The sequence below is a fragment of the Chrysemys picta genome, chromosome 4 (genome assembly GCF_011386835.1).
Source record: "Chrysemys picta bellii isolate R12L10 chromosome 4, ASM1138683v2, whole genome shotgun sequence".
Classification (NCBI taxonomy): Eukaryota; Metazoa; Chordata; order Testudines; family Emydidae; genus Chrysemys; species Chrysemys picta.
The window spans coordinates 47,542,018-47,569,804 of record NC_088794.1 but is presented as its reverse complement, the minus strand read 5'-3'; the positions used below and the strand labels follow the sequence as shown (position 1 = coordinate 47,569,804).

The following is a 27,787-nucleotide window of genomic DNA, read 5'->3' as shown; positions in this document are numbered from 1 at the left end:
ACTTCCCCATGGCCTCCTCCCAACACCTTCTTTGTCCTCACCACTGGACCTTCCTTCTGATGTCTGATAACGCTTATACTTCTCAGTCCTCCAGCAGTACGCCTACTCACTCTCAGCTTCTTGCACTCCTCTTGCTCCCAGTTCCTCACACACACTTCCTCTCCTCTGGCTCCGCCTGGCTTGACTGGAGTGAGCCCTTTTATAGGATCAGAGGGGCCTTAATTAGAGTCAAGTGCTTAACTGCCTCACCTGACTCTTAGCAGGTTAATTGGAGTCAGGTGGTCTGTTAGCCTGGAGCAGCCCCTGCTCTGGTCACTCAGGGAACAGAAAACTACTTATCCAGTGGCCCGTATATCTCCCTTCTGCTACTCTGCTGTTCCCAAATGGTCTGGGTCTCTGACAACCTGTACAATACCTTGATTAATCATAACTTAGAATAATTAGCAGTTTTGAGTGTGGGAAATATATTTCAAACAAACCTAAGTGCATAAAATATTGACTTAAAATAAATATGCAATCCTAAAATGATGCTTTATCCTGTTTTGCAGGAGATGCTTTTTTTTCTGCTTCAGATATATAGTGTAGGCACTATATCTAGCTCTCTTTGAAGTTGGAGGAGCTGAAAACTATATAATTAAAACTTTGAGTAGTCCTGTTGAGTTATTTGGGTCTACTCACAGTGGGAAGCACTATGCCTGGTACTAAGTATTTGAAGAATTAAGTCCTTAGTTTTCATTTTTAGGATTTATTAATAGTTTTTACAAGGAAAAGGCAGGTACTTTAAATGGGAACCAATATGAAGTTCCATAGCCTTCGGGGGCAGGAAAATTATATGTGGAAAACACATGTAAGGAAAGATTGTTCTGTATTAGGATGCTGTTTGTCAGGGATTAGATTATTTTAGCATCCTTGCAATGGCTTTTTATTAAATATTCAACCAAATGAGTTAGATAGAAATGGGTTGATTGTATAATAATTAATACCATTTATTTTTGTCCAGATTAGGCACATAAGAATTAAATCAATTTTCTTCATGCAAATATTTTTCTTTGGTGACATCAAATTTGTCTTCTGCAACCATAAAGCTTAAAAATTGTCAAACAACTCTTACAATCTAAGCATCCAGGGAATACTGTCCAATAACTAGAAAGATTTTATTATTTCCAAGAGAGTGAGAACTACTATGCCCATATGATTCAGAATACTGGGCACAGTAAGCATAAGTGAAACTGCATTCTTCATATTTTAGGTTGGAAACAGTGTATGCCAGATGTCTTTATTTTGGAAAGTTGTTATATGTCTTTGAAATGCTTGTCCTTCCAACCTTTTTCATTGGCTCACCTCTCTGTTGCTCAGCTTGATTAGCAGTTCTGTAAGCAGAGACTCTTAGAAGTACTGCTGGACAGCTGCAATTCTAGGAAATATTTAAAGATATTTTTAAGAGGTAGAAGAGATATTGAAGAAAGATTGTGAAGGTTTACTGGGCCCACTAACTATTCCAGTACTACCACTTGAGAAAATAAGTGAAAGAAGAAATGAGAAAAAAAAATAATGGCAAAATATTAGTTTCAGTATCATGGACTTTGAATGTGGAAAATAATTGATTGTAGAGAGTATGAAAATCTCTCATTCAAGCAGAGTAATGTGGTTGTGTTCAGTAGCTTAAACTATTTCTCCTAGCATTTCTTATGCTATTAGATATGATCATGATGTGATATGAGTCAGAGGACAGATGATCCAGTGATTAGGACATTAGCATGGGATGTGGGAGACGCAGGTTTAATTTTCTGCTCTTCCACAGATTCTAGTCAAGTCATTCAGTTTCTTTGGCCTAGATTTTTAAAGGTACTTAGGCGTTGCTCTGCTCACAATTGCAATGCCCAATTGACTTCAGAGCGTAAGACCCATTAACTTTTCACTTTTGAAAATGAGATCCTGTGTGGCCCCACAGTTCAGACTACAGGGGTGAGAATTGCCATGTGCACTAGTACGCTGTGCCGTAACTCCGCCATGCCGATGGTGCAGGCACAAAAAGGTACATGGTTCACATTAACTTAGTGCAGAGGAGTATGTTAATGTAAACCACTTACCTTTTAGTTCACGCCCGCAACATCCACATGGGAGTTACAGTGCAGCTCTCTAGTACATGCTGCAAGACACACTCCTGTAGTCCAAACTGCAGGGCCGTGCCGTACCCTTAGGCTTCTAAATCAGCTAGGCTCTGTAATATTGAGCAGAACAACACCTACATACCTTGATAACTTGTGCTTCAGTTCTCCATCTGTAAAATGGGGATAATAGTATTTCACTACCACACAGGGGTGTTGTGAGGATAAATACATTAAAAATTGTGAGGTGCTCAGATATTATGGTAGAAGAGAGATATAAGTATGTTAGATAGGTAAATCACAGAAGTTTGGGGTTTTTTGATCTCTCTATATATACCTACAACAAGAGACTGTCTAAAAATATAAAAAACATGAAGTGTCATCAAAAGACTGCAACTCCAACTTCATGAATAAGGCACTCTTTACAAAGCAGTATGGTCTAATGGACTAAGCAGAGGTTTGAGAGGCAGGAACGTCTCAATTTTAAACCTAGCTTTTTAGTTTACTCAGTCTGAATCCCTGAGGAACGGTCACTTATCTCTCTGAGTGTTTTCATCAACTGTAATATGGGGAAACTATACTTACCTAGTACTGGGTGAGTTGTGAGGTTTACTTTGTTAATGTTTGTGAAGCGCTGTAAAGTTGTAAAAGGCTCACGGTCAATTCACATATTTTTACTGAAGTCAGTGGAAGTTTTGCATTCAAAAGATGGCAGGGGTGGGCCTTTTGTTATATATTACAGCACAAATTGATTTAATTCCCATTACTAGTTCTTGGCTGTCTTATGGAGTTTATTTCAGAGCAAGGCACTTCACATCTTCTGTTTGTTAAATTTTAGGTTTTGAAAGTTATGGTTAGTTTATACATTTTTCTTTGTTATTTATTTTACTCTCTAGCCAATTAAACTTTTTTGAATTCTTTCATAATTTCTTTGCAATTTGTTTTCTTTACAAATTGGACTGGTAAGTTCACATCTGCGTATGTTGTAACATAAGTGGGTCTCCTCATTCCATGTCTTTTTATTTCTTGCTTAGCTATTTCTGATTAGGTGTTCATCTGTTCTGATAGTAAATTGGTAGTATGTTGCGTTTGCTTTACAGTATTGTTACTAAGGGCATGTCTACACTGGCAGAGTTACTGCGCCGCTCAGAGAGTGATGAAGGGAAACAGTGTTGTGTGTTCACACTGTCGGCTGCTGTGTTCACAATAGTGTGTTCACAATAGCATGTTCACACTTGCGGCGGTATTCGGAGCAGTGCACTCTGGGCAGCTATTCCACGGAGCATCTCTTCCTCTTCTGCCACTAATTGTTGTGGGAAGGCGAAGGGGGTCATGGGACCTCCTGAATCCTGTACCAATACCCCGTGATGCATTGCTTTGCATCCCAGTAATCTCTGTGCTTCCATCTGCATTTGACACCATCTTTCAACGGTTTGTGTACTGCACGCCCTGCCTCTTCAAGCTGCAGGAATGGATCCTGAGTATGCTGCTCGCTCTGACCAACACGTCATGAGTGGCAGTGGAGTTATTCCTTAAACTACAAAGGCAAGAGTAGCTAAAACACGAGATTGCTTGTGGCTTTCACGGAGGTGCTGACCACAGTGGAACTCCGCTTTTGGGCTCGGGAAACAAGCCGACTCGGTAGGATCACATCATGATGCACGTCTTGGATGACGAGCAGTGGCCGCAGAACTTTCGGATGAGGAAAGCCACATTCATGGGACTGTGTGATCAGCTCACCCCAGCCCTGCAGTGCAAGGCTGAGAAAATGAGAGCTGACCTGCCATTGGAGAGGCATGTGGCGATTGCACTGTGGAAGCTGGCTACTCCAGAATGCTACCGATAGGTCGCTAACCAGTTTGGAGTGGGAAAGTCTACCATTGGACTCGTGTTGACGGAAGTGTGCAGGGCCATAAATCTCATCCTGCTGTGAAAGACCATGACTCTGGGCATCATGCGTGACATTGTAGATGGCTTTGCAAAAGTGGGCTTTCCTAACTGTGGAGAGGTGATAGATGGCACGCATATTCCAATTCTGGCACCAGACCACCTAGCTACCGAGTACATTAATCGCAAGGGGCATATCTCAATGGTTCTCCAGGCGCTTGTGGATCACCATGGGCGTTTCACAGACATTAACACAGGCTGATCCGGAAAGGTGCATGACACATGCATCTTTCGGAACACTGGCCTGTTCGGGAAACTACATGCAGGGACTTTCTTCCCAGACCAGAAGATCACCGTAGGGGAAGTTGAAATGCCCATTGTGATCCTGGGAGACCCCCAGGTACCCCTTAATGCCATGGCTTATGAAGACATACACGGGGCAACTTGATAGCAGCAAGGAGTGGTTCAACAGGCTGAGCAAGTGCAGAATGACTGTTGAGTGTGCTTTTGGCTGTTTAAAAGCCCGCTGGCGCTACCTCTGTGGGAAGCAGGACGTGGCTGATGACAATATTCCTATGCTTATAGCCGCATGCTGTACGCTCCATAATATCTGTGAAGGGAAGGGTGAAAGCTTCACCCAGGGCTGGACCACAGAGGCCCAGTGCCTGGAGGCTGAGTTTGAACAGCCGGGGACCAGGCCTATTAGAGGGGCGCAGCACATTGCCATAAGGATCAGGGATGCTTTGAGACAGCAATTTGAAGCTGAAAGCCACTAATATTTGTTGGTATGTTCGGGAGTGCGGTGCTTGTAATGCTAGGAGGTGATTGGTGCAGACGATGCAATATGTGGGTTTAACATAATTGTATGTTGCTTTGCAGGGCTATTTTTGCTTTCAATTAATAGAATAAAGATTGCTTTCAAACCAACACAATTCTTTTATTAAAAAACAACAACTGGAGAATAGAGTCAAACAAAAAAAAACATCAGCAGTGAGGGGGATGAGGGAAGGGAAGGTCTCGGGAGGAGAAGGTGTCCCGGGATGGCTAAAGACTTGTGTATGTCCAGGGATCATATCCAATCTTCGTATCCTTTGGAGTACAATGCAGCGGGTACTGTACTTCAGCAGGGCCAAACTGCAGAGGGATGGGTGTTGAGTGCAGTGGGTAGTGGAAGTCCGCAGTGCTGGACTGTAAGGGGGGAGGAGTGGAAGTCTGCAGTGCTGGACTGTAAGGGGGGAGGAGTGGAATGCCGCAGGAATAGACTGGAGCCAGGAGGTTGATAAGAGTGGGTTGCGGTGTCTGGGGGGAGCATGGGAAAGAGTTTTGCGACAGCGGCTGCAGGGGAGGGCGGGCATGGAGCTGCTCGGTTTGAAGAGCTAATATCACCTGGAGCGTGTCTGCTTGGCGCTCCATAAGCTTTAAGAGCCGTTCCTTGGCTTCATTCTCGTGTGCCACGTTCTCCTTTCGATCCCTCTTCTCTCTGTCCCGCCGCTCCTTCAAGTCCGGTTTCTCGGTGGTGGAGTACATCATAAGTGAAGTGAGGGAGTTAATCAACAGCCTATTCTGCCGCTCAGACTAGGCATGTGGTGGGAGACAAGCCTGCTTTCTGCAATCCTCCTGCCCCCAACAACTCGCTTCAGCGATTCCCAAAATCAAATCCACTTACCAGGGGCCTCCTCTCCTGTTTGCGCTGCACCAGCATCCGACAGCTGTGACTGGCTAGCCTCCTCCAGGGTAGAGAAGAGCTCCTGGCTGCATGCATCTCTGATCTCCAAGTCATCCTCTGCCTCTGGGTCCCTCTCCCCCTCCACATCCTCGTCCAAGATTTCCTCCTCCTGGCTCGGTCCACTCTCGACTGGCACACGAGCCACCGAAGTATCCACAGTGGTCTTTGCAGTGGAGGTGAGGTCGCCGCCGCATATCGTGTCCAGCTCTTTGTAGAACCGCCAGTTCGGGGGCGCAGCACCAGAGTGGCGGTTTGCCTCCCGCACCTTGTGGTAGGCATTCTGCTGCTCCTTCACTTTGACTCTGCACTGCAGTGTGTCCTGGTCATGGCCCCTTTCTGTCATGAGTCGTGAAATCTGTCCATAGGTATCATAATTCCTGCGGCTGGAGCGTAGCTGGGACTGGACAGCCTCGTCTCCCCAAATGCTGATGAGGTCCAGCAGCTCGGCATTGCTGCAAGTGGGGAATCGCCTGGTGCATGGAGCAGGCATGGCCACCTGGAAAGATGTGCTGAGACCATTGCAAGCATCACTGAGCAAACAGGAAGGGGACTTTCAAAATTCCAAAGGAATGTACGGGGTGGGGATGACGGTTGGTCACCTGACGTCAGGGCAGTTCAAACCGATGACCAGAGAGGCGAGAACAGGCATTGTGGGACACCTCCTGGAGGCCAATTGCAGCTCTATAATCGACCACAATATCTACACTGGCACCGCAGCGCTGTAGCCCTGGCGCAGAAAGCTGTATGCCTCTCGTTGGGGTGATCCTTTTTAAGGTGCTACAACTGCACAGTTTCTGCGCACTAAGTGGCTTGGCAGTGTGTACACCTCAGGAGTTACAGCACAGAAAGCCGCTTTACTGCGCAGAAACTTGCCAGTGTAGACAGGGCCTAAGACTAGGACCGTCAATAAATGGATCCTTGAATCCAGTCAAGCTATGCGTAGGGCAAGACCTGACGGAGTAAAAACTAGGTGTAAACTTCCTTTCTTCTTCCTCAATCCTAAGCCTAGCGGGCTTCTGCTTTGGCCCCAATGTAACTAAAAGCAGACTAAACAGCTGCTGTAATGACACCAGCAGAAATATTTCACTAGGGAGCATTCTGCTACCTCCTACCTGAAGGGGGCCAGAAGCAAGTGACCTAGAGCTTGCCATGCGAGCTTTGCCCCACCGAAAGATTTTCCTTTACTAAAGAAAACTCCAGCTGCCCCAAAAGTAATAAAAACATATATTTGTCATTACTGTGAGTAGATCTGTTGAATAAGAAAATACCCGCACCTCAGTAATGAGTTCTAGCCAGCATTTGGTGGGTATTCTCTACATTTTTCAAAACAGTCCTGCTTTCAAACATATTTAATGTGTCACTAGTTAAATCAGGATTAATGCAGCTAATTGTGAGCTTGTGTTTTAAAAATCAAAAACTGAAAACCTTTCAAGGGAAGATTCCAATATGACAACTTTATATTATGTCTGTCATTGTAACGATTGAAAGATTGTTAGAGCCCCCACTCTCAGCCCTGGGTCCCTGCTCTCAGTCCCTTCCCCCCGCCCTGAGCCATAGGCTGCCAACAGCGGGATCCTCCGCTCTCAGCCCTGGGTGGCTGACAGTGGAAAATCGGGGAAAAATAATAATGACCTTTACTATTGCAAATAATAATGTTCATTATTACTTTTCCACAAATTTTGACGGCTTGTCCGCAACTCAGCTGCAATTTTTGTACAGTCATCCTGCAATTCAAGTAGGGCCTTAATGATTGTTAATTATCTGATTTTCAATCAGAAGGCACATGCATGCTGTAAGGCTTGAAGGGTTTACACAACAGGATATTATATCCATGTATTTTAGTGATGCTAGCTAATTTGTTAAAATATTTCAAGTAGGGCTGTCGATTAATCGCAGTTAACTCATGTGATTAACTCAAAAAAAGTAATTGCGATTAATCGCACTGTTAAAGAAAAGAATACCAACTGAATGTATTAAATATTTTTGGATGTTTTTCTACATTTTCAAATGTATTGATTTCTATTACAACATAGAATACAAAGTGTACAGTGCTCACTTTATATTATTATTTATTACAAATATTTGTACTGCAAAAATGATAAAAGAAATAGTATTTTTCAATTCACCTCATACAAGTACTGTAGTGCAATCTCTTATCGTGAAAGTGTATCTTACAAATATAGATTTGTTTTGTTACATAACTGCACTCAAAAACAAAACAATATAAAACTTTAGAGCCTACAAGTTCACTCAGTCCTTCTCCTTATTCAGCCAATGGCTAAGAGAAACAAGTTTGTTTACATTTACGGGAGATAATGCTGCCTGCTGAAAGTGAGAACAGGCGTTCGTATGGCACTGTTGTAGCTGGCATTGCAAGAAATTTATGTGCCAGATATGTTAAACATTCATTTGCCCCTTCATGCTTCTGCTACCATTCCAGAGGACATGCTGATGATGCTCATTAAAAAAATGTGTTAATTAAATGTGTGACTGAACTCCTTGGGGGAGAATTGTATATCTCCTGTTCTGTTTTACCTGCATTCTGCCATATATTTCATGTTATAGCAGTCTTGGATGATGACCCAGCACATGTTTTAAGAACATTTTAAGAGCAGATTTGACAAAACGCAAAGAAGGTACCAGCCTGAGATTTCTAAAAATAGCTACAGCACTCGACCCAAAGTTTAAGAATCTGATGTGCCTTCCAAAATCTGAGAGGGATAAGGTGTGGTGCATGCTTTCAGAAGTCTTAAAAGAGCAACACTCAGATGCAGAAACCACAGAACCCGAACCACCGAAAAAGAAAATCAACCTTCTGCTGGTGGCATCTGACTCAGATAAGGAAAATGAATATGCATCAGCCCGCTCTGCTTTGGATAGTTATCAAGCTGAGCCCATCATCAGCATTGACACATGCCCTCAGGAATAGTGGTTGAAGCATGAAACAATATATGACTCTTTAGTACATCTGGCACGTAAATATCTTGTGACGCCAGCTACAATAGTGCCATGCAAACGCCTGTTCTCACTTTCAGGTGATATCGTAAGCAAGAAGCAGGCAGCAGCATCTCCTGCAAATTGTAACCAAACTTGTTTGTCTGAGTGATTGGCTGAAGTAGGACTGAGTGGACTTGTAGGCTCTAAAGTTTTATGTTTTATTTTTAATGCAGGTTTTTTTTTTTTTGGTACATAATTCGACATTTGTAAGTTCAACTTTCATGATAAAGAGGGTGCACTACGGTACTTGAATTAGGCGAATTTTTTTTGTTTTTTACAGTGCATTTGTTAGAAAAAATATAAAATGAGCACTGTACACTTTGTATTCTGTGTTATAATTAAAATAAATATATTCAAAAATGTAGAGAACATCCAAAAATATTTAAATAAATGGTATTATATTATTTAACAGTGTGATTAATCGCAGTTAATTTTTTTATTTGCTTGACAGCCCTAATTTCAAGATCTGAAACTCCAGATTCAAAATTTCAAAGATTCTGAGCCAGGTGTTTAATCTATAGTATATTGAATAAACATGTTAAATCATGAAGCCTCCTTGAAATCAATGTAATTGCAGGATTGAGCCCTGAATCTTCTACTAAAGTATATTGCTTTCTCATTGACCCAGCTATAGTATCTGCTGTAAAAGAAACAGTTGAGACATTTGAATGACCACATATTCTTTCTCTGAATTCACGTTGAACCTGATTTCTGCTTGCTTGATGTCTTCCTGAGAAAAATACCTTAGCAAAGTCCCTCTTAAAAGATGCTACTGTTGCTACTTTTTTGCTTTCCCTATCTCTGCTGCTCAAAGAGATGCTGTTGCATCCATATCTTTAGCTGCTCATGAGTCCACACAACCAGGGAAAAATAAAAACAAAACAAAAAAAGCCACCCAGTTTCCTTTATATCAAAAAGTGAAAACTAAGTGTTAAATTACAGGATACTGAGGATGTATGAGTACAAAAATGGGCCATAGATCAAAAGAACTCATAATGAATATGTGCAAAGGGCTGGTGAGATATCTGCTATGAGATGTGTGACATACCCAGGGTGATGAATTGATGTGTCTCCTTGCCTGCTAACATGGAGTACCCTTTGCAATACTTTGCTGCTGTAACCTTCAGTCTGGACTGCTCACAAACAGCCTCAAGCATGCAAGTCACTCCCGGCCTTGGCTCCTACCAGCCTTAGTTATATTGCAAGGTGACCCCCCAGAAATGTATGTCCTGTACTGTCCAGCCCTTTATATAATTTGTATTGTCCAGGAAAGTGTGTTGTTACTTTAATAGACATAATATGCACTTAGCTTGCCACCCCAATAGAATTTCCCAGGCACTTCAATTCAAACACACTGGATTAGATAAAACAGTAAAACAAGTTTATTAACTATAAAGAGAGAGATTTTAAGTGAGTACACATAATGAGTCATAAAAGTCAGAAATGGTTACAAGAAAAACAAAGATAAAATGCAACTGGTGCCTAGCTTAACAAACGGCATTAAATTTAAAGCAAAGTTTTCTCACCGCATGCTTTCAGAGTCTCATTGACCAAACTTCTTAATTCAGGATCCAGTCCCCAGTTCAATGGCTGCTTCCTTTGTCCCTTCTGGTGTGATGAATTTATGGGCAGAGAGACAGGAGGGTTCCTTAGGATGTCTGCCCCCCCCCACCTTTTTTTGTAGTCCTGTCCCCCGTTTGAGAAGCATTTCCTGCTAGGAGCAAGGCGACAAGCAGTCTGTGTGGAAGGGAACTCCATGCTGTTTCTTTGCTAAGATGTAGATTTTTTGCCCCTGCTCCCGTTCCTGCCAAAGAATGGCCACTTAGCAGGTAATGGTCCATCAGCCTTGTTTACACTGGGCTGGGCATCAGTTTGTTCTTCGTCTCTGAGGAACCGGTTTGGCCAGTCCCCCAGACTTCTCTGGAAAACGTTTTTAGACACGATCTCAACTTATGTTTATAATTTCACATATAATGCTGCTATGTGCATTTTTTCATGATATTATTGATCAGCAAATTGAGTGTTTAAATGACAACTCACAAAGGTGTACTTTGTACAAAGATTATTATAATAGTGTATAAGGTGTGGACACAGGTATGTTCTGTCACAGGATGCAAATAGTGAAAAGGTATTGGGGGGGATGGATGGAATATATGTAAAGATTACAACAGGGTGAGCTATAGGGATAATAGTTGTTGTGGAACTCCAAAAGAGGCAATTTGTAATAATCAGAGGTCATGGTGGAACATTGCTTATCTTGAATAGTTGGTGGCACCTATATTCTTTATATAATAATCTGAATTATTTCAGTAATCGGGCATAAATGAACAGAAACTAAGAGGGAAAGCATAGGAGAATTTAACAAAAATGTCTTCATACAGTGGGAGTACTTAAAGCTGTATTAGTAGCTTAGACTGAATATATCCACAAATAAAGTATACAAGTACTTTCAAAACAAAATACATTACAGGGTACAAATATGCAGAATTGTAGGTGATGGATGGTCATACTTTGAGTTCAGTGGGTTGGTATGTCTCTTAACAGGACTAAACGAATAAGATTATTTCTAAAAACTATGTCTAATTCATGTGGTATATTAAATTGCCTGGTAGCAGGAAATAATGTGATTAGCACAAACATACTAGACTCACTAAAACTTTAACATCTGTGCACAAGAACAATCTTCACTTTGAATTTCCTTCCCTTTTTTTGGCCTCAGTCCACCCCTTAATATTGCTGTTAGCATAGTGTTTTGCGTGTGTACGTTCAAACATCTCTTATTGAAATTATAGGGCTTCTTGGATCATTGTCAGAGTAGACTGTAACTGCTCTGTGTAAGTGTTTTTATCATTCATTGTGTCATTGTGGTGGTTGCCAAACATTCCTTTTAACTCTGTACTATAGGTTTTTGGCCATTTTGATGAAAAGCAGACGTGCATTAGAATAGTCATGACTGTAAATAAAATAACTTGGGTTCAGAAGCCATGTCATGTTGCTCTGCAGTTACTCTCTAGCTTATCCATTAAAGAACTGAGATGGCTGATAGAAAGGAAAAGAAAGGAAAAGCAAAATATAAGATCTTTTTGCTTTAGGGGACCAAAAAACTATTTTAAGAATAGTGCAAAGGTATGTGAAACTAATAATGTCTATTTTTACGAAACTCTTGCTATCATATATCTATAGAATATAAAAAATAAGGCAAACCAGTTGATACTGTGTATGTGATTCTACTGAATTCACTGTATATTATAGTATGCTACAGTATTGGTACACTGTAATGTATCTAGTGAATGAACCATTGTAACTGCTTATGCAGCTTTTGCCCCAGCTTCCCACCTTTCAGGGTCTGGCTACCAGCAGCTGGGAAGTGTAATTCCCAGCTTGGGTAGCCATACACATGCAGCTCAGCTCAACCTAGTGCCTGAAAATAGCAGTGTGACTGCAGCAGCTTGTACTAGCTGTCCAGTAGGTAACCAGGGGCTTAGGCAGGATTGTGGTCAGGTGGCTAGCCCATGCCATTGCCCGTGTAGCCACGGATAGATTGCTAATTTTAGGGCATTGGTTTGAACTTTGCAACTTCCCATCTGTTATGTAGACACATCCTGAAAGGGAAGACAAGAGCATCTTCACCTACCTTTGTTTCATCTCAGCCCCCCCCCCCCCTTGCATGTTTCCAAGCTCTGAACCCTTTGCATACTTGCCTGCAAATCCTGTCCTCTTTTTCTTGTGCAGCAGAACCACACTAGGTCAGCTGCTTGGGGATACTTTTCTGCTATGAAGGTAAAGGCAGGGTTTGGTCCTATGATAATCGACTGACTGGCCAATATGCCAAAGGAATCGTGCCTTATAGCAGCATGGATTGTTGTTTCTTTGGATAGGAAATATGTTGACTCTGTGTTTTGAATGTTTTATTTCATTCGGGGAGTTTGCATGAAAGATGTGTGACAGTGTACCCTATAAGGCTTTATGGGGAGGGGGTACTTATAAATGTATGGATGACATAGCTGGAATATGTTTTGTGCTGCCTGTGCCATGTAACATATCTCCGTAAAGGTTCTGGTCTACTATATCTATTCATCCAATTTGTACATATATATCATTTTCTACTCGAGGTTAAGAATATGGGCTGTATGCTTGCTTGATTTCTAAGTAAGCTTTGTGAGGCATTTGGTCAGCTTCTTTAGGAAGGAATTCGCCAGGTTAAGTACCTGATCAGGAGACACTTAGGGAACAATGCATCTTGGAATGCTCCAATCCACATGAGAAGTCTTCCTGGAGACATGCAAGATGCCATGTGGACAATGGCATCGGCCTGCAAAGACTGAGTCATGCAGGGGCATGTGACTTGCCCAGGTGACTCCAAAACTCCATCCTGGAGCTGGACTTTGCATAGGAGGGAGGAGGGGGGTCTCCACCCACAAGAGAGAGTCTATTTAAACCTGTGGGAGACCCCTCCATTTTGTCTTCAGCTGGCTAAAGAAGGAGCCTCTCCACCCCCCCCCCCCCAGGATACTTGAAGGAGACTGAAACAAAGGACAGTAACTACAGGGGGTGTGAGTGATTGCTGGACCCAGGCTAAAAGGAGCTTAGCCTGTAAAAGGGAGCACTCTGGAACTGGTGAGGAAATTATCTGTATTCAGTTTGATTAGGCATAGATCTGCGCATTTTATTTTATTTTGCTTGGTGACTTACTTTGTTCTGTCTGTTACTACTTTGAACCACTTAAATCTTACTGTCTGTATTTAATAAAATCACTTTTTATTTAGTAATTTACTCGGAGTATGTATTAATACCTGAGGGAACAAACAACTGTGCATATCTCTCTATCAGTGTTATAGAGGGCGAACAATTTATGAGTTTGCCCTGCATAAGCTTTATGCAGGGTAAAACGGATTTATCTGGGTTTAGACCCCACTGGGAGTTGGGCATCTGAGTGCTAAAGACAAGCACTCTACTGTGAGCTGTTTTCAGGTAAACTTGCAGCTTTGGGGACAAGTGATTCAGACCCTGGATCTGTGTCTGGAGCCAAACAGGAGTGTCTGGCTCAGCAAGACAGGGTGCTGGAGTCCTGAGCTGGCAGGGAAAACAGAAGCAGGGGTAGTCTTTGCACATCGGGTGGCAGCTCCCAAGGGGGTTTCTGTGATCCAACCCGTCACAAGATGTAGTAGGATGGCCACAAGAATATAAAGTATTTTATTAATCTTTCACATGCTGTCATCTCTAAAACAGCAACCAAGAGCCCAGAAACAGAATCATAGTTGCTTAGTCATTTCGTTGCTATAACATTTGGTTAACCTTTGGTTCAAACCACTGAAATCTTGGCAACAGTCTTTGAAGATAATAAAGTGTGGTGTTGAGATAAATACCATAAAAAATTCAGCCAAGTTCTGGGTTTTGTCAACTTTTTGTGTGAACCTGTACAAAGACATAAAGGTAGACAAATTTTAAGGTGATGAGCCAAGAATAACTTTGATTAGAATGGCAGACCTATATTTAGCCCTTTCAAGGAAAGAATGCAGTGCAAGAGGCGTATGACTTTTTATAACAAATTGTGGAAAATAAGGGTGTAAACAACCCCCTACTTGAAAATCTGCGTATGTTGTGAAAATTTCATAGAACTCTTGGCATCAGTTTTTGCTTTTACAGCCCAGATTTAGAGTTCTATGAATTGGTTGCTAGGATGCACGGGGAAAACATTTTGTACACCATATTGATGATTGATTTGGTATTATTGTCAGTCTTATCCACAATCTTTATCACAGTGGTAGGTTCTTAAATATAGCGAATACAACAAAATATTAGCGAGAAACTCGATTTACTACTTCTGTATCCCTTCTTGGTAGCTGTAACACACAATAGCTCAAGAACCTAATTCCTGATTTTTCTGTACTCATCTGTTAGGTATTGATTTTTATCTGAACAGCAATGTCCTAGGTGCAGTAACTCTAGCACAGAATGGTGTTTCTGACTGTACATTTAACAAGACTGCAAACTGAAATAGCTTCCTCTCTGGCTTCTTTAACCTTTAGAAAAGGAACAACCCATGCTGAAGGAGCTAATGTTAGCGCCCCCCTCCCCTCATTGGGCTTATTCCTGTGAGGTGCTGAGCAGCCTCCATACCCTTTGTTTTCAGTGGTAGATGAGACACTCAGTGAACTGGGCCCACTCTGGCCTACCAAAATAAGTTGCATACAACTAACTTTCAATCACAATATCCAGATATACGGATGAAGGGAAGTTGGTATTATAGAAAGTTAATTAGAATATGGTTAGGTAAATGGTTTTCGAAAGCCACATTCTTAATGGCTGGATGGCCTTTTTAGTGATGTCACAACCATTGTCCAACAGAGCCTGTAACATTATCACTCGGAATGGGGGAGAGGAAAATCCTAAATTCATCCATTAAAAAGGTTATGAAAAGTTGAAAGGGGATAGTTAGTATCTTTCCCTGACTTTTTCCAGAGACAACAAAAATATAAAAAAGTCACCAAAACAATGACAATACTTTTCCGCATACAAAAGCCTTCAAGAAAAAGAAGAGAACCCCTTCTTATTCAACCTACCTTCTCCAAAAAGATGTGTGTAAATAAATAAGTCATGCAGGATGCCCTGTAGGTCAGTAAATTCTGTTTCTTTTGGTCCAACTGAGGAATCCAGTTCCAGAGATGATGGCCTGGCACAGCAGATGCTGTGTCCCCTCTCCCCCTCTTACAAATTCTGAGGACAGTTATCTTGAATAGTCTGATTTCAGCTGTCAAGACGAAGTACAGAGAGAAAGCGAGACTATGAAATCATTTAATAATCCCCACCACCTTCTGTCTATTACCTCAACTTCTTGTAGCCTTTTCCATCTGCCTTCTCTGTGGCTCTTTTAAGTGTGGCCTCTTAAATTAAGACCCTAATTTGGGATGTCTAAATTAAATCCCCATGTACCATATTATGATAAAGTTGCACTTAAATTCAGCCTACTCACTTCCATGCCCTGTTGAGTGCCATGACCAGGCTTCAGGGGGAAACAGTAGGGTTTTTTTTTAAATCCCACTGTCAGGGGCACTTTGGTTCTTTGGGAATATAATCGTATGAATACATTTTGACTGCTGATTACTGTTTATTTACAAACAGCACTGGAAATCCCGGCATTTACAGTCCTCAGCTTTGCACACGGTGAGCTGTCCAAGTCTAGCCACAATAGTCATCAGGAGAAAATTGTTCGTGTCTCTCTTTTAGTGACCTGGAGGAGATGCTTAATGAAGTATTGGAATAAACAATTTTTCCCTCTGACAAGATTAGATTAAAAGTCACTCTAGGTACTTGCCTGCAAAAATTAATGTACACAATGTAAAAGTCCCCCAGGAGCTTTGATTAAAATATTGGATGATTATCTAGACATGAGTTAAATTAATTTATAAACCCTGCCAGCTTGACACTAGTGTGTAGCCTTTTGATCTCAGGAAAGGCTAAGGTCACTGTATGAAGCATACCCGTGGTTTAATTTATAACCTGTTAGGTTTGTCTGTAGTGTAGATATGACTTAATTTGTGAATTTAAATTTTAATTAAGATATTTTTGAAAGTACAAGTTTACTTAAATGTATTGTGGGCTGCCAAGTAATCTGTTCTGCTAATAGTAAATGAGCATTTCGATAATTAATCAAAAACATTTTTTAGCTGTTAGAACTTAGGCAGAACAATTACCGGTAATTGCTTTTTAATTATAAGGGGGGAAATATATGTTAGGCTTAAAGTCAAAATTGTGAGGCCACAACTGATAAATCAGGCAATTTACAGTGCTCAGGCCAAATTGAAGCCAAATTGTAGCTCTATTGACTTCATTGGAATGAGGCCCATTGTATTTATATAATTTATTCAAAGGTAAGTTGTTTCCATAAAATACATAAATAAAAAAAGAAGGATATTGTTATTAATGGGTAATTGTGTAGTGTTACTGCCATTTGGGAATACAAGCAGCTGAAATTCTAACCACAAGGGGTTCAGTTTAAAAGCAACAGGCTGAAACTTTAGTAACATAATCACAAATTGTTACCCAGGCTCTTCATTCTTAATGTAGCAGACTTTGACTCTGTGCCTAATCATGACAGATGACCCTGCATCCCCACTTTTTATCCATTTAGCCTCAACGCCATTCTGAGTCAGTGATCCTCTAAAGAAAATGAGGTACGCTCATGGGAATGCCTTATGTCTGTGACCAATTATAAGATCCGCAATCTCATTTTGGGAAAGGGGGCTTAGATGACCGCTCTCACTGCAAGGAACTGCTCCAGGAAAATTTCAATAATAAAAGGACTGTATAACTAACCACTGTGTAACCAAGATGTGAATTCCATCTACTGTCTTGTCAAACATCTAAAATTAAAGTCAGTTTGGGACAAACATGAAATCAATATGCCATCAGAACTAAGTCACTTAAAATCAACCCTGCCAAACATATTGGGTGATTCTTGAAGGATGATCCAGAGTGAAAGAATGCCATTGAAGCTTATTCAGCATCCTGTAGATGAAGAATTCCTTCCTGACTCCAAATATGGTGAGTGGATGATACTATGCATGTGAGGAAGGATTAGCCATACTAAACCATATGAGATATTTTGATTATCACTTGTATCCAAAGTCAGACTTGTTAACAACTCACTTGGCTTTTGTCGAATATGAGGCCACATGGAAGTGATGCAACAAGGTGGAGAGCATTGGGGAGATCTTTGTACTTTTGGTGGATATGCTTTTCCACAAAGACGCCTGAAAGAAGGCCATTCCTGTGAACTGGCAGAGTTTGAATCTGCTATTGCCACCCACCACCATTATGCAAAAACCCACAAGTCACTCAGGAAATTTGGTGCTATCTGATGGGATCATGTTAATTATGATCTTCAGATACACCAATGAATAGTGCCAGTTTCAGAATGTGATAATAGCAGTTGACTTATTTTCTGTTTTCACAACTCACCTGGGCTATATTGTTAAACCTGATTCAATTCAGGTTAAATCAACTCTGTTTTTGTCTATAGATTTAGTTTCCTTGACATATTGGAGACTTTCAGGTTCAGTTACTGATTTTCTATTTTAATTAAATTCAAAGCTTCTGTGTTTATTTTCAAAGCTCAAGACAAGAGTAGATAATTGAGATGAGAAAAAGGAAAGTATATACCTCATCTCATAGTTTTTCAATCAGTAAAAGATTCTGTCCTTAGCAACGATAGCATAGTTTGAAATTCTGGCAGGGCCTTTGACCCATGTGTCATTGATAGAAAATCCTTGTCTATTCAAGCAACGTGATCTGAAAGAGAACATGAACAAATTAAGCCTGATAAGGGTCAAAACTGCATGATTGGAGAGTTTTCAAATAATTTAAGTCCAGTGGGAAAAGGTTTGGCCAAAATGAAACTAGGGTTTGGGAAACTTACAGAAAACATGACTGGAACATTTGAGATGAGTATGCAACCCATAGAAATCCTCACCTTACTGGCCAAGTTGTAGCTTTGATGGTGCCAGGAGCAGCAGAGACATCTTCTGGGCCATAGGTGGGGTTTGAGATCTTAACTGGGAACAACTGTGCTCCTCTCCCTTTTTTTCCCTTTTGTCCCCCCTGTTGCTTCTCTCTTCACACTCCCTTCCTCCTGCTTAGAGTATGGGAAGGGAAACAGGGGTCTGGGGAGGGCACATGCTCCAAACTGGTGATCAGACTGGCCCCCAGCACCCCCAGCAGATATCCACCATCTTCGTTAAGGGTGAGGCTGAAACAGGGAGCCCACAATGTCTATACCCCTCCCGGAATTCTTTTTTTTTTTTTTTTTTCTGGGCCATGACTAAGTTGTGATTTTTCAAATAGTTTTATCCTGACAGACAACCAGCTTAACTGATCATCATTGCAAAATTCAGTTGAGTCTCTGTCCATGTTAGGGAAATTAGCATTTGTTGTATAAGTCATATGTAGAAACTGTCATTTCTGAAATTTCTTATTATTACTGAGAATTGGAACACAGAGTACTTGCTTAATTAAGGATAAATATTTCTTCGTTTACCTCTTTAGTGAGTTTCTCCAAATGCTACAGGATTTTTATATACTATTCAAAGAGAGTTTTGATATTGTAAAGTACAACTCATTACTATTGTCATCCAGTGTGTTATTGTACAGTTTGCTTTTCCTCTTGCTTCAGTGGTCTTTGGTACACTAGTAAGTTGCCAAGCATTAGGTTTACTGAACAAACTTAGTTTCCTTTTACACTATTTTCAAATGTGCCTGGTTGAAGTGAGCACATAGTGGTTTAGTTATGTGATAACACTAGTACACTTATGGAAGAAAATAGAGAAATAGAAGTTCTGTTGTAGTAGTTTAAGTAAACAAATCCCTATCCTATTAGTGCATCCAATAAAATGAAACCATTATCAACAGTAATAAAACTAAGAACAGACAAATAGTTTATCTTTCTGATCAGCTCATTGAAGATCATTGAGAGTGCATATACTACATTCACAAATAAGCCAGTTTCCAGGGATTTGTCAGAGAAATCCAGTGTGGTGTTAAAGCCATGCTAGGTTTTGGCTGACACCTAGCAAAGATGTATATGATCTGATTCACCATGTCATTAATTGTCTCTTTTAAAGTCAATTAGTGACTTTTTAGGAATGCTTCTTGAAAATTGTTTTCTGGGTGCCAAATGACTTTAGAAAAAAAAGTTAAGACCTGCATGTTAAAGTAATATACAGTAATTTGTCAAGTTCAGTGCAAACATTTTTGAGTTAGCAAGTACCTATGTATAATTGGAAGGATGAATTTCTGTAATATAGTCCATCTCTCAATGCATATGGTCTCCCAATAAGAGCTTTGGCCCTTTATCAGCCTGATGGGATAGAAAAAGGAATATTCAAAATAAGTTCACTATTTCAAGATTGAAAATACATGCCCTTGACTATATTAATGGAAAAAGATAATGTGAACAGGTGACAACGTTGAAAATATTTGCACAATGGAATAAATACAGTTACTCTGTTGATCTGAACTTGAGAGATGTGCATGAAAAAAATACAAATGATTGGATGAAAATTGATGATTGTCTAATAAGGTAATATAGATTTGTGATAAGATGTTCTGGGAGCAACTTATTGAGCGGGGCTAGAATTTTCAAAGAGAGTTACAGGATCTAGGTGCCTAGCTCCCATTGAGTCTCAGTAGGCTTCTTAGAAAATCCCAGATCAATATAGTTTTTTGTACTGATAGGGATCTCCGCCTATAGGGCTCAAGGATTCTAATTCTAGGTCTTCCTATTTCACGCAGATGCACCATTCTGATAAACATATCAAAAACTTTGAATTTACAGCTAGTCTAAATATATGTATTTTTACAACTCATGTTACTAGTTGAACACAGTCTTTTGTCCATCTCCCAATAAATGTAGAATTTAAAATAATTGGTACTGTTTTTAAAAATTATAATCTGAAGATTCTGAAGAAGGAAATAGACTGTCTAAAAACTGTTCCCTGTTAGGTTTTTAAATACTAGCTAGACTTCTATTTTACTGAATGTTTAAGTGTTCAGCTTCAGATTCTATATGACTGGCTTGTAGAAAAGAATGTTTTATGACCTCTAAAAAGTGTTGATGATGAAGCTGACTTCTGAAACAAAGGTCTGGATTGCTCAAAATTAATACTGATTTAATTTCTGCAATGGCACAAATCTGTGGAGAGCATATCTGAATGAACTTCTATCATCAAGATTAATTTGATATTTCAAGGAGTAACTATAAGGATCTGAATTATGAAAACTGGGAATTTGACTGAGTTACAAGAACATTGTTGAGGCATTACTATGAGTACACTTGGTACCATACCAAGAGATTTCTAGCAAGGGAATTTTGTTAGGTTCTTGCATTTTACCAGTAATCACTGATAAGTATTGTGACAGGGTCGGGCCAGATGGCTACAGGAGAGTGATAGAAGGCAGATATATTAGCCTCAGATTAAGCAGGTCCCTTTTCCCTGGGTAAGATAACAGGGGCGGTTCCAGAACAATCAGGAACTTGCTGGAACCAGTTAAGGCAGGCAGGCTAATTAGGACACCAATTAAGAAGCTGCTAGAATCCATTAAGACAGGCAGGCTAATCAGGGCACCTGGTTTAAAAAAGACCTCAATTCAGTCAGTGAGGGGTGTGCAAGGAGCTGAGAGTGAGAGGGCGTGCTGCTGGAGGATTGAGGAGTACAAACGCTATCTGGCATCAGGTCCTGTGGTGAGGATAAAGAAGGTGTTTGGAGGAGGCCATGGGAAGTAGCCCAGGAATTTGTAGCTGTCACCCAGGTGTTACACGAAACACTGTAGACAGCTGTGATCCACAGGGCCCTGGGCTGGAACCCAGAGTAGAGGGTGGGCCCGGGTTCTCCCCATCCCCCCAACTCCCTGTTGAATACAGGAGGAATTGACCTGGACTGTGGGTCCCACCAGAGGGGAAGGTCCCTGGCCTGTCCCCTGACCCACTAGGTGGATCAGAAGAGACTGTGGGTATTGTTCTCCTTCCTTTTCCCCATGCTAGCCAGTGATGAGGTTAGCTGAGTGAATGGCAGGTTTGAGCCACTAGCAAAAGTGGCCAAACTGAGGGCTGCCGTGAATCTCTGAGACGAGCAAATCCGTCAATAAGCATAGGACCCACCAAGGCAGAGGAGGAACTTTGTCACAGTATGCTTACTATCAGGTTGCCCAAGAGACTAATTCTTTTGTGTCACGTAGCTGAGATTTCTGAATGACGTTGAGGAATAGTATCATGGTTATAATTTTGTGAGCCCATTTTTTATTTATTCTCTGACTCATTTCTTTGTATTGAGTTGATGATTGTAAAAGTAATGAATTAAATAGAAAAATGTTTGTATGTTCTAATTTGCTTCTCTTTCTCTCTGGGATATATTGGTTTTCCATGCCTTCTGTTTGTTTAGTTAAGTAGGCTTTGGGGAGAGGGGTAGTTCTTTTGTTCAGGGAATCAAACTCAATTAAAGACATGTGACATGGCCGAAGTCATTCAGAGCAGTGATTATGCAAACTATTATTTAGGGGGTTGGACGTCTCGTTCTTGAAGTTTCTCTAAGCTTTGTTTTATATTTTTCTTTTTACATTTTAATTTAAATTTAAAAAAACTTCCCCTGCAGTATTATTTCTATCATGTTCATCTTCACCCATCCTCATTTAATATTGTCTTTGGATCTAAGAGAGCATGTGAGTCTTGCAGAATGCCCTAAATATTTGCAATTCTGGACTTTGGTGAACCAAGACAAGAAGCAAGTTTCTGAGTAAAATAGTTCTCACTGAGAACATCCTGCTGTCAGCCCTCTCGGTCCCCCCCTAGTTACACCAGTTCTGATAATTATAGGCAGGGCCAACGAGAGCGGGGGGAAGCCGGTACAAATTACCAGGGCCCAGCGGTCCGGAAGGGGGCCCGGCTTCGCCGCCCCCCTCCTCCCTCGTTGACCCTGTTTAGCCGGACTGCCCTTGCTGGGGGGCCCAAAAATTTTTTTTCACTGGGGCCCGAACCTGCTCTCGGCGGCCCTGATCATAGGTGCTGTTGTGCTGCATGGAGAGAGTGACTGTCTCCCAGTAGACTGGATCCAAATTATTTAGGTTATTACTGTAGAAGTCAAACCCAATACCCTGTCACCTGAAAATCAACAGCTAACCAGTTGAGATCACTGCACACAAATGTTAATATGCCCCATCTGTGAAAGATCAGTAAGCAGGCTACCTCATTCATTCTGCATTAGCTGCAGTGGATGCAACTTTCTTGCTAAGTGCGTATAAGAAGCATCTTGACAACTGCTGCATCCTCATATTCAGAAACTCTTGGGAATACAATACCATCATAATGTGAGCTTTAAAGACAAAGAGCATACAAATCCATTTATCAGGAGTGCACATATAGGAGTAGATTCTCACCTGCAGGTAAGCCCGGCACCTAACAGGAAATTAGTTGTGACTCCCTGATCTGTGCTGCCCAGTCTCAGCATAAATCTAATCAAGACTGGATGTTTTTTAAAAGATATGTTCTACTTGAAACAGGAATTATTTCAGGGAAATTCTTTGGCCTGAGTTATGTGGGAGTTCAGACTAGATGGATCACAGTGGTCCCTTTTGGCCTTAGAATACTGTATATGTAATCAGAGCAGCTGCTCTAACTTACACCATTAGCACAAGATCCTTAAGGGACCATGCACCAATGGATGGTAGGGGTAGCAGAGTTTCACTTTCCATAGTCTGCCTCCGGTATGCATCCCTAATGGCTCCTGCACTAGAGGTGGAAGGACTACTGGCACAGGAGCTAGCTACGTAGCCTCTGCCAGCTATACATCAGAGAAAAGTGGTTATAGCAGAGCTGAGAACATGGGTCATTATCTCCACCATTTCTTTTGGTTGTCTCTTCTGTTCTAGAAACATTCTCTGTTTTATTTTAATTGAATTTTGGCCAGTTAGTCCTCTCCTCAGCTCCATTTTTCCCAGTGTAAATTGTTCCTCTGCACTAGGTATAGCTAACAAAATGGATTAAGGGCTACAATACAGCCCTTAGGAGGATGGAAGATATGGAAAGGGGAGAGAACTTAGGTGTTGAGAATGAGAGAGAAAATGAATGCAACATTTACAAAAAATAATTTTAAAAATTGAACTATCAGATTTTCCCATCCTTACTCTGCTTCAGTGGTGAAAAACCATTCTATCTCTTGTCTTTAAAAACATTAACTTCAAACATTTTGCCTAATCATGTATGTAGAACTGTCAGAAAATGTGATTTTTTTAATAGAAAATTTAGAGTTTTCAGTGAAAAATCAAAAACCTTCAACTGAAAACCAAATATTTTGGTTTGGAAATGCTGCCCACAAAGCCTCATGGGGTTGTAGATAGTAGGGTTGCCAACTTGGTAATATTTAAAAACCAGACTCTCCAGCAGGAGTGCTGGAACCTCCCCTGCACTGCCTCTTCCCCCTGAGGCCCCACCCCTGCCCCACCAATTCCCCCAAGGCCCGCACCCCATCCACTCCTCTGCCACCCTGCCCCCATCGCTCGCTGCTTTTCTCCTCCTACCCCCCTGCCTGGGTCAGGAGGCACTCATCTGCAGAACTTGGGCTGGGAGCTGCAGCCGCCCAACACAGGTAGGAGGTGGCCCCTGCTGAGGAGGGGCTGGCACAGATGATGACCTGGCACCTCCCTGCCTTCCCCGCAGTAACCAGACATTGGGTGTCTGGTCAGTAGATCTGTCCGGAAACTATTGGGTCCCCTTTTCACCTGGGCTTTCTGGTTGAAAACCGGACACCTGGCCACCCTAGTAGATAGTTGCACCATGCCCCAGTCTTCTCTGTGGCCAAGCTCTGTAGTCTGACTATATCTTTCATGATACACCACAGTCTCCTGCTCTTGCTGAGTGGTTGTGGTTCATCATGGGAGATGTAGTCTGGGTGGTAACACTGGCCCATAGAGGAACCAGTGGGCATGTGAGGCACAATGGTAGCATTTTCAAATCAACATTTTTAATTTTTTTTGGCCAAAAACCGGGGGGTGGTGGGGGGAGGAATTCTTTCAGATATTCAGTTTTTCAACAAAAAGTTGACTTTTTTTGTGGAAAGTAGACACTTTTCAAAAGGCAGTTAGGGCTTAAGTAGGGATTGCAGGATCAGCCCGGAATCTTTTGATGAGTTTTATTTCATATAAATGCCAGATACTGATATTTAAATATAAAATTGCTCCATCCTACATTTAAAAAAAAATCTTTTGAAAAAGTGAAGAATGAACTTTATATAAGCTGATAGTGATATTTGAAATGTAATGTAAATTAAGACCCTGACACAGGTTTTCTTAAAAACAAAAAAACACAGGAAATTCTAGTGACAACTATGATGTGCTATACAAATACAGAAAAATGAAGTGTGTGAAATATTGGTAGGAAATTAAGGTCCATTTCACTGAGAGAAAAACAATGAAATATAAATTCTTCAAGGAATTTCAGTGTGTTATACTTTTTATGCTTTTGAAAGTTAGTAAATTCTTCGGGATGTTGGGAACTGAGATGCTGCTGCACAGCAACGGGATATTAGAATACATGTTGTGTATTTATGAACTGATTCCCTAATAGATAACAACTGGAGTGGACTGGAATGTTGCAGCTATTTTAATAGCCCTTCCATTATTCTAGGGATTGTTTCCATTGTTTTTTAACTCAATTAACTAGAATGGCTGTAAAGTGGTTTACAAAGTATTTTGTATTTATGTTTTGCAATCATTGCACCAATGTTTTACTGCACCACAGATTTTATACAAGCTCTGCTGTATATAAACATCTTGTAAATTAATAACCCTTCTTGTCTGAATGTTTAATGACTATTGATCACTAGTTTGTCATGAATTGTAATGTATCCCATAGTTTAATTTAAAAAAATATTTGTCAAATACTTTTAGAAATTATTGTGCGGGACTTCGTATCACAGCTGGTGTAGTTTAAGGTTTGGACAGAGTCACTGCGAATGAAGCCCTGCTGTGAAATAAAAGTCAAAAGGCATCTTGGCATCCCAACCATTTCCTTGGGAGAAGATTACAGCCTGAGTATGTTGAACTTTATTGCCATGGGCCTCATGACAGTATTCAGAAACATGCATGGCATTTTTGTTAAAGAAACTCAGATGTGTTCAAACACAAGGGATGGCATTCTTGTATTCATCTGTGTCTTAAACAGAAAAATTAAAAACAAATTTTACACTCATTACAAAAGAACTATAATGGGGTACAGTAAAAATGCTGAAGAATTTATAATTTCTGCATGTAGGAGTTGTTTCCTTGTTCCCTAAATATTTTTGTTATTAAAAAAGGGTAGAACAACAAATCATAACCTTAGATTGTGAAAAATGCATGCATTGTGAGATAGGCACCCAAGAGCTCTCTTTCTACTAAAGTGTTGTTGCTAGTGTTGGTTTGCTGCTAGACCAGAAGGGTTGTGGGACCACAACCGGAAAAGTTCTGCATTGTTAATTCATCATCCAGAGTATAGCTGGGTTAAACTTTTTAAAATTTAATAAAAATTAGGTGCTTGAATGCATCCATCCAAAATTGCATTCATGACATTCTCTCCCCTGCACTCTCCCTCAACAAGTCCACACAAACTTATGAGAGGCCAGAACCTAGTACAGCCAAGTATAAGAAAGTTTATAAAGTTAAAACAATCTTGGCAGAATTTCCTATGGTCTGGGATGGCATTCTGCAGCCTTTCAAACCAAAGATCTGTTTTGCTGTTTTGTAGGCTCCCAGCTCTCTCGTCGGCTAGTGAAATGATCTGAAGGGCCTGTTCTTGGTTCCAGCCATGGCTCCTTTACACCCTTGTGGGTATTGCACCTAGTGTATCTCAGGGTAGAGGTGAGGTTGGTCTAATTTGCATCTTGCCTTGAATAATCCATAAGATCAGGCGTGTCACAGGCAGCCCCTTGACTTGCCCCTTGACTTGTATTGTACTGAGCACACACAGCTGAAGGTCGAGCCCATAGCATCTTTCCAGCCAGTAGTCAACCTCACAAGAGGTGATAATAGAATGTAACCTCTTCACTTGTTGTTACATTCGTTGGAGGTCCATCCTGCCCAGAACACTAGCTAGAGGTGTGTATCACCTGAGTAGGCGTACCTACAAAATGTTCAAGGGGACTTGTGGGGACATGACTTGGTGAATTGTGCCCTCCCTTCAGTAAAATTTCTCTTCATAAAATATAAGACAGGCAGAAGAAGTAGTTTCCATAGTGGGGGAAAAACTGCCTTGCAATATTACCAAAAATCTGGGGTCTAGTGTCAGAAATGTCATACATGAAGTACAAATGACAAACAATGCCAAATATGCATATTTCACTTAAGCCCTGATATGCAAATATTGAAGCACATTAGTAAAGATAGGTAGATGCATTTTTGCATGATCAGGTTTGTGGTGTTTATTGTGCAAAATCAAGCAACTTTATTTTGTGTATCTTTGCCTTTCCCCTTTGTGTGATGCATTCTATCCCTGCATCATGTCTTCCTTCTGTCCCATCTACAACAAAACCATTCTATTTCCCAGGTAAATTGCAATACACACATAGAGTGCTGCATACAGATATTATAAAGTAATTATACATTTGTTATATGAAAAACAACCGTGAATTATTTTAAACTTTTTTAGAATAAAATGTACCTGTGTAAAAGGGTGTATGTTATATCCACATTCAAAGGTTTTAAGAACAACTCAGGGCAATTTTCCCCACAACAGTGAGAAAAGTCAGCTCCTTGGAGGCTTCACAACGACTGATAGCCCTGTAGTTGAAGAGGTGAGAGCACAGGTCCTCTATGTGGATCCTTCAGTCATTGTCTTCCTCTATGCCTCACAGAGGTAATATGTCCAGGCAGCCTCAGTGGAATTACAGCCTAGAGGAAGAATTCCTTCTTCCTCACCCCATTGTGGAGAAGAGGAACACAGAGTCTGGTTCTGACTTCATAAGTGAAACCTATCTGTATTTGATGGTTATAAATTAAGTAACCATGAAGTTAGCTTTCCCTGAAAGATGTAATGGCTGAAAACCAAGTCCTCATTGAAATCGGTTGGAGTATTGCTGGTGATTTCAATGGGGCTTAGGATTTCACTCTGATTTAAGAAAAATTAGATTCCATGCTGTATTTTGAAGTATATTCTATGGTTTTGGTTATAGGAATTACAAGTGTTTAATACCTCTTTTGACAATCATTATAGTAGGATAGCAGATTAGGTTATCTATAGGGTTAAAAACATGTATTTAAATGTTTTAAAAGGTTCTTATAATAAAATTCCATATAGGAACACATACTTTTTCATTTCATTAGAGACAGCACCTGACTGAATCATATAACAGATATTATATGACTGTTAATATCTCACAAAATTGTTTTTATGTGAAATATATTTTTAACTTGGGGAACGTAGGAATCATAGCCTTGAATGTGTATTCAAGTCTTTCTCTTTTAGATTATACAATCCATTAGATGTATTTCTTCATATAAAATAGGTAACATGACTGTCTATATTTAAAATAATTAAATCTTCTAATAT

The 27,787-nt window shown here is 40.7% G+C and overlaps 1 protein-coding gene and 1 long non-coding RNA gene across 14 annotated transcripts in view; one reads left to right on the top strand and one right to left on the bottom strand.

Moving 5' to 3' along the window:
• The window catches only part of SBF2 (SET binding factor 2), a 570,707-nt gene that overhangs the window by 395,460 nt on the left and 147,460 nt on the right, over nucleotides 1-27,787 (top strand). The window lies entirely within an intron of this gene.
• Nucleotides 10,068-27,787, bottom strand: part of LOC112058966 (uncharacterized) — a 177,431-nt gene continuing 159,711 nt past the window's right edge. For all 3 annotated transcript variants that reach the window (XR_006176548.2, XR_006176549.2, XR_010600517.1), the window contains 3 exons: nucleotides 17,881-18,009; nucleotides 15,282-15,469; nucleotides 10,068-14,133 (listed from right to left, as the gene is read on the bottom strand). This is a non-coding gene — a long non-coding RNA (uncharacterized LOC112058966). The remainder of the gene's footprint in view (nucleotides 14,134-15,281; nucleotides 15,470-17,880; nucleotides 18,010-27,787) is intronic.